The sequence below is a fragment of the Myripristis murdjan genome, chromosome 22, assembly GCF_902150065.1.
Source record: "Myripristis murdjan chromosome 22, fMyrMur1.1, whole genome shotgun sequence".
Classification (NCBI taxonomy): Eukaryota; Metazoa; Chordata; class Actinopteri; order Holocentriformes; family Holocentridae; genus Myripristis; species Myripristis murdjan.
Window position 1 is genome coordinate 26,502,849 of NC_044001.1, and position 13,677 is coordinate 26,516,525.

At 40.9% G+C, this 13,677-nt stretch overlaps 1 protein-coding gene across 2 annotated transcripts in view; it reads left to right on the forward strand.

Moving 5' to 3' along the window:
• The first annotated feature begins 9,115 nt into the window (after positions 1 to 9,115).
• Positions 9,116 to 13,677, forward strand: part of lingo2b (leucine rich repeat and Ig domain containing 2b) — a 34,752-nt gene continuing 30,190 nt past the window's right edge. Inside the window, exon 1 of one of the 2 annotated variants that reach the window (XM_030044481.1) lies at positions 9,116 to 9,270. The gene's annotated coding sequence lies outside the window, so the exon portion shown is untranslated. The remainder of the gene's footprint in view (positions 9,271 to 13,677) is intronic. The other variant, XM_030044482.1, reaches the window with a different exon arrangement.

The following is a 13,677-nucleotide window of genomic DNA, read 5'->3' on the forward strand; positions in this document are numbered from 1 at the left end:
TTTTTTTTTTTTATTTATTTAACTCTGTACTGAAGTGACTGTATATTGTGTCCATTCAGTAGGCCTACCTATACAGGGTACTATAACTGAGGAGATGATTTCTTCCAAAACACACCAAACTGTCATCAAAGAACTAGCAGTAACAAAGGCTGACTGTTGCATCGCCTCACATTGCCTGTGTTAGGGTAAAAAATTTGACCTCGAACACACCGCCAAGACTACAGCCAAAACAGCAGGTGGTGCTCGTCTGCATTCATCATTGAAAAGGGGAAACCGGAAGATCCAGGAATGGAGATACACAAGTTTCTCTACTGATTCGCAAAGCTGAACAGCCAATCAGAATGCTCTCTCTCATCGACCTGCTCTGACACCAATTAAATATGCTCAGTTGGCTGAAAAGCCACCAACATAGGTCCGACTGGTGCCAATGGTACAAAACACACTGCAAAAACTGGGACTGCAGAAACTCACCAACGGCTGAACATTAGCCGACGGGCCACCATCGACTTTGTTGTGTTAGTCTTTATGCAGCAGACAGGTGGCCCTGGTTTGCAATACACTTTTTAGCTTTTTATAGTGTCATCTCATCTCACCTGCTATCAAGAGTTGGTTTGACACTACCAACACTTTATCTCTCTAGGAGGCACCTGGTCAGTATTTTTCTTAGAAATTGGTTCACTGAAAAGGTATACTGCATTGTTTCAGGCTTATTCTTATTTTATGTGACATATTTATGATCGAGCATGTGGTGCTGTAACCTTTTTGTATTTGTTAGAAAATCTTGAACCTCAGAAACAATAAAACTGACAGAAACCAAACTTGCCAGATAGGTCAGATAGGAAATCTCAGCTGCTATTGAATCAAAAAATAAAATGAAAAACAAATCCTCAATCAGCCAAATGATGGCAACTGTATGTTGTGGCCAGTCACTTCTGAACTGACTGACCTACAAGCAAATCCTCCCTCCGCCCCCAATAAATTGTTACTAAGTACAAATAGTGTAGCCAGTCTCTATCATATTGGATTTTTGGTTGTGTTGCATGTAATGAAGACATGCTTTTCTGTATATTTTTTCATAACCTTCTTTTACTTTTGATTTTTCACGTCGAAACCTTCTAGGCTAACTTTCCAGACAGAGCTATCTAAAAAGTTCAACAAGGGAAAAAAAAATGGGTACAAAATGTCAACACTGGTTAAAAAAGCCGAAGTGAGATCAATTTTTCATCCACTGGCCCGTACCACCAGTTCTCAGGTTGCCCCTGTCTATACAAACTGTGATCATGAGGACTGTCCCCCTAGACTAGACCACAAGCTGTTGAAAATACATGATTTCTGAGAAAACAAAAATTGTGATGATATTTCACAAAGTGAGCATACAGTCGATCTGCTGTGTGGGCTGCAAATGGTATAATGAATTGTTGATCCTAGTTTGGTCAATCTTCATTTAACTAATGAATAATACTGTGAAGGGGTTGCTTGTGAAGTCATGATGACCTTAATTTTCTCACTTTTAATGAAACTGTCTTTGGGTAACTATGATTTGAATGATTTTCATGTCTGAAATAACTGTTAAAGTGTTAAAGTGGCATTTCATAATAGCTACATAATAAATTTGAACTCTGATTTGGCATCAGTTCTCCAGACAGATTAGTCTGTGTTTCATATTTGTTTGCCCTTTATTTTAATTTGAATTCCTAAAAAATCTTCTTCACTTACTAACCTGAATATGATTTTTTTTTTTTTTTTTCCAGGCGATATCCTTCCCTACAATGTTAGCTCTGCACGCCTAAAATGTTTCTGTGTATTTTGTAAGGGTTATGCATTTGAATTGTAAGACAAATGCTCACTAAAATTAAATGAAGTATAATGATTTATGAGACTTCAATGCATTATCATTTATGGGACAAAAAAATCAAGACGAATTAATTGGATGCCTTTAAATGGGTGCTAATAATGTGTTTCAAATATGCTTTATTAGCATCTAGATGCTGAATTTCCATCAGACAGGAAAAACTAATTAAACTTTACATTATCTGGTTCCATGGATTCAGTAACAAGCCAACACTTAAGAGTCTTTTTTCTCATTTCATCTGTTTCAGTGTATAAATGAAAGGAGAGGAGATGTGTTAATTTTTTAATTCATCTTTAGCATGCTAATAATGCTCAAGAAGGATGCAAATGTTTCCTCATCATCAATCATATTTCATTAGTAGTTTTTTACTGCACCATCTTCAAATATTCTAAAGTCATCTGTTGCTTTGGGCTCTTGGCTTCACCCACCTCTAAATATTCAGCTCCTGCATCTCCCATTGCAAAGCTCAGATGGCTTTTTCATATTGTCAATAACACCAAAACAAGTGTATTTGTGCAATTCTGCATAAAGGCATTGGATGGGTGAGATTATATGCACAATACATCAGATTTGTTTTACTGAATTGCTCTTTGAGGCATCAACTTCACTTTTGCCTTTACCTTTATGCTGGGAAACACTGGAAATTGTCAGTCTACAGTTAAAATTGGATTTGATGGCTTGAAGCTGCTATACTGCCCAGTTTCACAGACAAGAGGTGGGGAACTGGAGCTAGCACTTAACTAGTTTTCTGCTATCTATTTGCACACTTAGCAGTTTTACCACTCCACAAATGAGCTGTTTATAGCTTTATGATCTATGAACTATCATTCCCTGAAATGCAAATCACCTTCACCATGTCATCACATGGCAGTAAAATGATTTGCACATGCTCAAGATCCAGCAGCATGTTATCACATAGAAAATCAGGCTTCTGGTTTCCTCTCCCACTTGATTTGTGAAGCACAGCAGAGGAAAAAGGAAGGAACACTATAAGTAGTGTAAGTTCATTATGTCCTGAGTAAATTCCCGTAGAGTTTTCTTTGTAACACCAGCTGATAAGGCACGTCACCACCCGACATTCTGGTGACGCTTCTGATGAAGGCGGAAGATTTACGCCGAAAAAAAGGTAAAACATCAAGTTTTTTAATTTTGTCCTTAAAAAGAAAACTCTAAAGGAGCACTATAATCCCCCTTACAGGACACATGACCAGTGATGTAGGGGTTAATACTGTTGTCTTTGGCTGAGACCTCATGTGTCAGCCAGACCGCCCTCTCCTCTGTCTTCCATATGCCCGAGGCTTAAAAGCCCTGTTGGAGGAAAGTGCCGCAGCAAGACGAGGTAAGCAGAAATGTTTTAAGTTTTAGTGCTGCTGCAAATCAAGGCTTGATTGTGATTATAAGTGTCTGCCCAGTTCCCCCGCAAACAGCGCCCTCAGTTGCTCTGCTTTGATGTCTAAATAGTAAAAAATGCTTGGGGGTCTTTGACTGCCCAAGTTATTCATACATTTTCCATGGCAGGCGAGCACACTCACACCGATGGGCAGTTCAGAGTCTCCAATCCTGACCTCAGCACATCTTTCAAACGTCAGAGCACCCACAGGAAACCCACGCAAACCGGCTCAGATAAAAGAACTGAGCTGCCACCGGAGCCGAGGCAGCAAAGCTACCGCCAATGCATCATGCTGTCCTGCTGCTGCCCAGCTGGGTTAGAACTCTCCATTTGTCTGTGCTAAAGATACATAAAACATTACATCTAAAACACTTTAATTCAAATATTAAAGCAGCGCTATGAAACCCATGACTTTTATCACTATTCATCAGTGACCGTGGAACAGCAGCAACAGTTGCGGGGTCTCCCTCACAACTCACAGTGAGCCTTCAGCGACAGAAAATAATAAAGTCACATTTTCACACCAGAGACAAGTAAACTGGCTAATTAGAGCTGAGATCCAACAGAGAGAGGTGTTATCTGTTAGAGGCATCATCTTGAATCATAATGCTTTTTCATTTGCTTTATTGGCTGAAATCCAGAGCCAGCAATCCCTGCACCTGATAACGTAATAATTTAGTCACTGACATCAATAAAGACCTTATCAACCCTGAGAGATATATTAGGGCCATTTTCTGCTATGGTTAGCAAAACCTTAATTAATGTACCTCTAAACAAATGAGTGTGGAGATGTTGGGCAGCCATGTGTAGCAGGACTTAAAAACAGTTGCACACACATTAACATATATGCACTGGCAGCCTGCACGCCTATGCATTTTGTAGGTTAGAGAGTTGTTTGGCTGGAGGAACAAAACGGAATCATTGCAAAACATTTTTGGTAATGAACAGCAAACAGTGCAATAGTGGTTTTAGTTGTAATCTCATTAAGTTCTGCTCAGTGGATCATGACAAGATAGCTTTCATTGCTCTTATATAAAAACAAATAGGCGACTTATTTCTCTGCCAGCAAAATTGAAACAGAAATGTGATAGATTGTTGGGCTGTATAGTTAGGGTAAGCTACCTGGATGTGATATGAGTCCATATGGTGGTAAAATATCATTATTAGTTGTTGCGTGCTCACCTGGTCCACTGATCCACAATTGCATATTTCTGTCTCTCGATTCACTCCCATATCATAGCAAAACAGCTGACAAAATAACAGTTTACGCACATAAACGAAGGCAAACAAAATGGATTATGCCAATAAATAAATAAAAATCCCAATATCCATTTTTTGGGGAGGGGATATTGGATAGCATCTGCAGGACCTCTGCATAGTAACCTTACACCAGGAAGCAACAACCAGACTTTCACAAATAATTGTAATTACACAAAAAATGGTACCATTATTTTTTTATATATATATTTATATTATTATATTATATATTTATATTATCATAATCTGCTTTGTTCCTTTTTATTTATGTGGTAAAAGTTATTGGGGGAGCTGTTTTGCTGTGCTGTGGAAGTGAACGGAGAGACAGGAATATTCTGGATTCTGGATTAGCAGCCCAGGTGAGCGTGGGGCAGCTAATGAGGATATTTCAGAAGCATTTGGATTTGTTATCTCACCCACGTAACTATACAACCCAACACTCTGCCAAAGTTCAGTTTTGCTTTAAATGCAAATCTACTCTTGGTGGAGCATGATGTGAAGCGGAAAATGAATAAGCATCTTAATATTATATTCATCTAAACATTAGCATATTATGTATGATTTTGATGTAGTCAGTTACAACAGTGACACTTGTAAGTACCTAAGGACAACTTTAACCTGGTTTGCTGAGTGCCAGAGATGTGCCTTTTTCTCTTTGGTCTGGTTGTGTCTCTACTGCTTCTATTTTGGTCTCCATCTCAGTCCGAAGTGTCAGCTAGCACAGGGAGGAAGAGGCAAGCCAGTCTTCCAGCATGGGGAGAGCAGTTCAGTGTTAGGTTGTCTAGCCAGAGCCCCGTAGAGATGTTAGCCCCACAGGTACATGCTAATGAAGCCCCGCAGAATCAACATTCCTGTCATTCTCCTCCCGCAACACACACACACACACACACACAAACACCATGCATTTGTATTACTGCACATGTGCGGGCCTTACACTGACTACATTTACATGGACTGCAATATTCCCACATTAACCCAATTAAGACTTGGAACAAGAAATGTCCGAATGTCCAAATAAGATCATAGTTTCAGTAAGCAATACTGGGATTAACGTGGAGTATTCCATATTTAGTCAGGTTATTGAAGGGTATTATAGCCATGTCATGCCTTAATCCTAATGTGACATTCTATTTGAATGTCAGTGTGCTCTTTTTGTGACTTTTATGGTGAGGCTGTGAACTTGCGACAACAAAAATAAAATAAAATAAAAAAAAATCTCAACATTTTTGTGGTGAGGCGAAAACTCACTGCATGCTGAATATTTTTCCTGTGAAATGGACATCTCTTATGTAGCGCTTGGTAAAGCCAGGCTAAATTAGGCTATGCTCTGCTGCATGTAAACAGGAATATGAATGGAATAGTTGCATAAGCAACCCATGTAAGCAGATTAACTGCACTATTGTCTTATGTAGAATAAGGCCAATAGTCTGTTTATTTAGTGCATGTACTGCAGAAAAAAACAACCTTCAACACAAACACTGTTAGATGTCATCAGTCATGATGCTCCATGCAAATTACTGCAGCTTGCCTTGTTGATTTCTGCCTCAGTTAGACTGTTGAATGTTATTTGGCGACTCGAGAAAGAAACCCTTGCCCTTTGAATGTGAGAGATTGGCATCAAAACCTGACATTTAGTTTTGTTGTTTAAGTCCATTGAGATAATGGAAATAAATGGAAAATAAACTACTGAAGAGCTAAATGGCCTCACAAATGTGAAGGACATCACCAAAAGCTGTTACTAAGTGTTCAAGGGTAGATTTTCCCTTAAAATTCACAGTATTAACCTAAACTAAAGTCTAATTTTAACCATGCACCCAAATCACAACCCTAAATTAACATTTGGAGAAGTCAGGGTCCACAAAATGCCGCCAGATTGGAGGATTTTCGTCATCTCAATATCCTTGTGAGAACATTTTGGTTCACATAAGGATAGAAGTGCAAGAACACACACACACACACACACACACACACACACACATTAGGAGGATATCAGTGCAAGTGCACACACACACACACACACACACACACATTCACACACATTCACACACACCACAGATCTTCATTATGCCACATCATGTGAGCCTGCTATCCCCTGTGATTTGGTTACAGGGACAGAGCACATCAAAGATTAAATAAAGGAGAGAAAATGTATTACTAATAAAGATGGGGGCAGGGTAGGGAAAAAAAAGAATAAAAGCAGATATTGAATAAAAGAAGCAAAGTCAGTGAAAAAGACGAGTAAAAAATACAGTATGAATGGAGAAAGGGGGAGTGGATGTAGAAACCAAGCGGATCCCACAGGTACCTGGCTCGTTTTCTCCCCCCTGCTGAGCAGTGAGGTCGGGCTGCTCGAGGTGCTAAGAGACTGGATCCCAAACTGTCCCTCCCCAGGCTTTTCTCAGCACGGTCAAGCCAGTGACAGTATGAAGAAAACTTCTGGTGAACACCTTCAAAATAAAACCATTATTGATAAATGCGTGTTAAAGCGAAGTCTACAATATGTAATATGCAGCTAGCTCAACGGCACAAATGACAATGACTCAGCAATATTCTTAAGCGTTATTGATCAGTACCTGTCAATCCACTGTCACAGCCATGGATGCCAGGATTTTGGGCTCTGAAAACAGAAAAGTCGACCCTTCTGCCCGTTTTTTTTGTTTTAGGGGACCCCCGACCCTGACCCCTCCACTCCACCATCTTCCTAACACACACACACACATAGCCAGGCTGATGTTAGAAACCATGGGGCAGCACTAGCCTGCACAGTCTGTTGTTAGTTGGCAACGCACACATATTTCAACACTTGACTAGTCAGTTAGGAATTATGTTGGAATAGTGAAGTAACTGGATGCATTGAACAAATCATCGGCGTAAATTTGGTGTTCAGGTAATTAGCATGCTGTGTAACTACGTTAGCTTTAGCGATTAACAAGACACTGCTTTTTGTGTTTGCTTTCACACACAACCTCCATCACCATTATGACTTGTTGCATATACAGTATGGAGCTTTGTTTTACAGTATTTGCTTTGTTTCCTGTGGCTGTAGCTTGACTTTGTACTTTTTGAAAGCTCTTTTACACATTTCTAATTTTATGTGCTAACATAGGTCATACTATGAAGCTTGTAACTGAGTCTGAATAAATGGACACCAGTAGCTGTTAAATGGTAATATATGGTAATATATGGTAATACATGTGAAACATCAGAAAATTGGAGCATCCTAATACCAGCGATGTGGAGGTAAATGTACTGGTGACATGAGTTGAATGAATGACCTTTGACCCTGTATTCTTATGTAACTCATAGTTTGGTACCTGCTCTGACGTATATTATGAATAATATATATCCTAAGGTTTGATGGATTGATATAAATAGCAAATAAAGCTGTTTTCAGTGAGCCTGCATGAACAACAGCAGGTCCCCGGCTCTGTTAAACCTCAACAGAACCGAACCTGAACTAATGTCATCAGTAAAACCTGTGTTTCCTGCTGTTTCATGTCAGAATGGCCCCATGAAAAAGGTCAGATGGTTTTCTTGGGTGCCAAAATAGCTGGTTGGTCTCTGGTGCTGGAGTTTATGTTGCACTTTCAGCTGGCGTTATCATGGATCCCACCAGGAACCTGGATAGAACGGCCACACGCGCTGTGATTGGTCATAACAAACCAACAGCCTGTTATCAGCTGGGTGCCCATGAGCCCCCACCCGACCATAACCCTCATCTTAACCAAGTGAGCGTGTCGTGGCCAGAGCTCTGGTGGGGTTCCTAATAACACTTCTGGTGTTCAAGCAGTTTTGATTAGAAGTTTGTTTGATGTGATATTTAACATATAACTGATAAACACTGACACTGAATTGACATTTTGATTGGATTCCACTCAAGACTGCATGTAGTCATTATTATTATTATTATTATTATTATTATTATCATCATCATCATCATTATTATCATTATTATTATTATTATTATTATTATCATTATTATTATCATCATTGTTATTATCATTGTTATTATTATTATTATTATGATTGTTACTGTTATGGGATTTTGTATTGTATAACATGATGTAAATCCTGTTTCAGAGGCTTTTTCACTGAATGCTTGGAATTTTTTTTTTGCATGAAAATGCTGAAAGTTAAAGGCTATTTAAAGGCTAAGCTGTTTGAATATCTGCATGAGATGAAGTGCAAACTGATAGCTTAGATTGCAGTTCCATGTGATCTCAGACTGTGCAGACATAGGATAAGCCACTTCATGCTTTTATTACACTTCCACATTTTATGAGCCAATTTATTTGTTTTCTCATTCATTTGAAGCACACTTGTAGCATGCCGCGCCTTTATTTTGAAGGCACAATCCCTTTCGTTACAGCTGTATGTGGCTGGCTTGACGCATCCCTCTCTCTCTCTCTCTCTCTCTCTCTCTCCCTCTCTCTCTCTCTCTCTCTCTCTCTCTTTCTCTCCCTCTCTCTCTCAGCCTTGCCGATGCCTGGTTAAACGGACAGGAGGCTGAGCCGCCGTCAGGCAGGATGAGCTGCCGGGAACCTCAGAGAATACCAGAGAAGAAAAAAGGGATTTTATGAACATTGTTTTTCCATGGAGGACAGAGTGGACGGAGACCAACTCAGACAGAGGACTGAACTGAAATTCACGGCTGCTGCAACTGTGTGAGTGTGAGTGTGTGTGTCTGTCAGAGTGTGTGTGCTTGGCTGAACACCCACTCAGTGATGTAAACCTGAGCATGGATTCTGGCATGTGGAAGAGCAGGTAAAAGGTAAGACTCATAACACTTCACACCGTGCACACTGAACGGCTGCAACACTGCCAGGATTAATGAGATCGAGACTTTCCTTGAGGTCTAAATCTGTTGCCAGTTTTAATATTAATCTTTCTCAGCGCCACTTACTCGCTGCTAACTCACAGGAAAGAGATTGACACTTGGTTTCATCAGTCTCCACGGCAGACTATAGGCGTAGTCCCTATCTGGGCATGAGGTGTGAGCGTTGGCTCCCACCTCATGTGGCAGGAGGCAAGAAACGAAGAAAGAAGCCCCGACGAGGTCCCTGTGAGGTCAATAATAATTAACGGGGATGAAAGCTGAGGATGAGTTAAAAAAAAATAATAATAAAATGTGGTGCATGTGTGTGTGATGAGTTTGGGTGGATGACGACACTTTTCACAGCAATCCGGGATGAAAAGATGCTGGATTGCTGGGATCCTAGAATCACTGAAGCAAATGGCCTTTTTTTTTTTTTTTCTTTTTTTTTTTTCTTTTTTTAACGTGTCAAACTGTCATGGATGAAACACGGTGAAAGGATCTGACAGTTTGATGGTGATGACTGTGGATGTGAGCCTAAATATAGTTTCCATTGACGATAATTGATGGACAGTGAATAGATTGCATCTCGATATTGGATGACATGTTGATGCCAGATAATCCTCTCCAACATCAGCACACCTCGCAGGGCAGATGAGATCCACCAGGAGCTGCACAGCAGGAGAGGATGAGACATGCAGCGGGTGAAGTTGGTGGCTGCTGCTCTGCTGTGAGTTAAATTAAAGCAGCCCTGCAGCAGAGGAACAGTCATATTTCCCCCCCACCCCAAAGTGGACAAGGATCCCTAAAAGCCTGGGGGTTAGACGTGGTGTGGACGCATCCTTTCATGCGGATGAGCGCTTCTCTCCTGACTTTAAATATGAGAAATAGGACTGAATTATAAATGAGCTGTGCTCCAGCTTAGGGACTCTGGCACTGCATCTCCCTTTGTCTTCTGTGGGCATTAATTGAGTATGGCATGCCGACAGTAATTGACTCCAAATTTGATTTAGTAGTTTTTGTCTTTATAATGGACAGCAAAGTTCATGCAGCATTGCAACAAGGCAAATCTGCAAATAAAAGTGGCATCAAGGGAGCGTTCAGGGAGCGAGGTTCCCTCTTGAGCCGATAGTTTGGTGACCTACGTCTAATTTTTCCCCCACATTCACCAAATTGTCATATCCCCCCTAGAGGAATGTGGTGTACCTAAGCAGGCGAAGATTTTTCGTAGCATTTGACAAGCAGGTGCAGAGACTTTGCCGTTCCTCAGGGCTGAGTGAACTGCCGCCCCTGCTGTCTTCAAGCGAGAGGGATGCTAATGGAGGAGAGAGGAGAGAGGATAGAGGCGTTACCGCTGCAAGAGACAGAGAGCGAGAGGGAGCGAGTGTGCGTCTGTGAGAGAGTGTGTGTGAGGCGTTTCCATGGCAACCTGTCAGGGGTGTGTTTGGTCCCTTGAGACGGCGAGGAGCGGAGGGGAGGAGAGATGAGAGGCGAGGAGAAAACTATCCCTCGTTAAGGGTGAGAGGGGGATGGGAATGAGATAATGGAGTGAAGAGGGAGGGGAGGCTTGTTTCCTCCTCTCCTATTGTTTTCTCTTTTTTTGTCTTTCTCCACTCAAACACCCTGGATTTTTTTTTTTTTTTTGTCAAGCTTTCCTTTCTTTCTCATGCTGGCGCCTCAGTTTGATTGGGAGTAAGTGACAATGGTAGTCATGGCTGTACTCATCGCTGTGCTTTTGCAAGTGTTTGTGTGTTTGAGCTCGTTTGAAGATGGCATGATTGAAGTTTTCCTCACACTTTGGTTGTTCCTAAGTGGCTTTTTTCCACACTTTGCATGCATGCACTTTGTGGCTGCTACGTTTGAGCTCATGTTTTACAGCAAAGCAAACATTGCAGTGTCAACAACAAAAGAAAAAAAAAAAACCTGACAAATCATTGTGTCCTTTATGGCATTATGAAGCAACAGGAAACTCTTCACCTTGAGGCGGGTAGTGTCTGCGAGCAACGCCCTCCTCCCCCTTAATCTCTGCGTGTCAAACTGCAGTTCAGCAGGTGGTGAACTGCCCAGGGACTCGGCCATTTTCTAGGCCGTCCCCATGCCAAATTCCAGTTCACTGGAGAGTAAACTCCCCGTATAATTCCTGTGATGCAACATAAAACTGAACATCTAATTGTGCTTGGAATTCAGGAAAAAAAAAATTCCTTCTCAGAAATGTCCAGCAGAGCAGCCGTTCACATGAGAATTCCCAGTTGGAGGCTCGGGCAAGATCAGTGCAGCCTGAGTTTGTCCCATCATGTCACAGGATGGGACATCGACATGGCAGCACACACAAGTGAGCATGAGCAGAATTCTCTCTGCATCCGTCTTCAGGCTCCTTCAAGCTGCCATTCATTCACTACTGAGCCGAGCATAGCCATTCTGACATGTGCACCTCTGCACAGATGTTCAACATTACCTCCATGAGAAAGAGCCTTGGCCTACCTTTTATGCTCTTTCTCTTCACCAACATTGATGTTCATTGATGATCCAGTTAAAGGGAAAGGGATGGTTCACTCATTTTGAAAAAAAAATTATATAATTTCACTTTCCTTCAAGCTGTTCTGTAGGACAGTAGTGGCTCTATCTTCCTCTCATTGTTACTGAGTGCTGGATGCTGGCTGGATGCTCCAAATGCTAACTGTTAGCCTCCTGCCATTCCCCCCGGCTGACGTTCTTAAAAATAACCGCCAAATTTTCATAATGGGTGCCTCTCCCTTTCATATGCCGGTTAAACAAACAGTAGGAATACCGACGTGCCACTTTCCAGCTTCCAAGCACAGGGGAATGTAGTGTAAGCTCACTATATTTAGTTACAGTACATACAGCAACCACGTAAACACTGACAACACCTGTAACACCTGGCCAGCTCCACCACCAAGGGCTAGTAGCTGTATTTATTGTTGCTAAGACCCGCCTGCTTGGGTGTTTCCGTATGAAAGTAAAATCAGGATCTTATTATTGCAAATGCATGATGTGATATTTGCAAATGTGCATTTGGATTTGTAAATGTGAATCCCCTTTGCAAATGTGTAATAAGGGTTGGAAATATGTATCCAGATCTGGAAACATGTAATTAGTGACTTTCGTTGAACTCAGCTTCAAAGTCAGTACACATTTGCTAGTTTGTGTCAAGCTCGTGTGGAGTTGTGCAGCTACACCCGACCAGGTCACCAGTGGCCACGCCCATAACACATATCATTTATTTATGGCTATTTTAATGTGGAAAATTTTGCATATTTCAAGTAAAGAAATATGATTTCTTTCGCCAAGCTGCAGGGATTTTCTTGTAGGTGTTTTTTCACAAAGCATCAACCACCTTGACGCTGACTTGAGGGATGTTTTCCTGTAGCTGGCTATTTACCTGCTGAAAGCCAACATGTTGGTGTCTTCTCAGTGCTAACACCATATGGTGTGAATGTAGCATTTCTTTTGTTGAAGTCTTCAAAGCAAAAAAGCCTTCAAGGCACAGCAGCGTGCTGTGTTGATGTAGACTTGTTGCTAGGCAACCGCAGACAATCAGCTGTCAGTCACACAACCAGCTGTTGCAGATTGTGTTAATGAGAGAAAGGTTGTTGTGATTCAGGTAAATTATACAGGAATTATGCACATTAGAAATCATGATTAGGAGACATTTGGAGTGCAGAGCTAATTTGGCTGCCTGGTTGTTTCTGTTTGGCTTGTTATTACCTCTGGCTCATGAAGTCATAAATCATAGTTATCCTCCATGTTTATTGGTTAATAGAGCCACCAAAAAAGTTGACCCGATTGGACAGTAAGGATGAAAAAACATTGATGTAGGGCACCTTTCTGCTCACAGAGGAAGTTTTCTCAGCTTTGAGTACTCAGGGCATTCTTCCAAAAAATTATGATGTATTGAGCGCATAAAAATCCAAATCATCAAACAATGCAAAAACAACACACAGAAAGCATAAGCTACCCAAAAACAAAAAAAAGAAAAAAAAAAAAAGAAAAACCAGGAAAGACTACAATCCCGTGTGATATATAGCTCTATAGGCAAACTTAGCAACTCCAGTTCAGGTACCTTTATATTTTAACTTGGTTGAAGGTTTGCATGGTCGTCTGTGATCCCTGGATTTATAAAACCCTCTCAGGAATAGCTTCAAAAATGCAGCTAAAGTAAAAAAAAAAAAAAAAAAAAAAATTGAAGGTGGTTAAGCTAACAAGACTGTTTTTTTCCCTTACATCCTGAGAAGGTGACATTTTGGAGATACAAGGTAGTTTTTTGCACCCCGCAGAGCAGATAAATAGGAATCACAAGACACCAAAGATTAAATAAGAAAGTTTCTGTCACTTGGATGCCGAAGC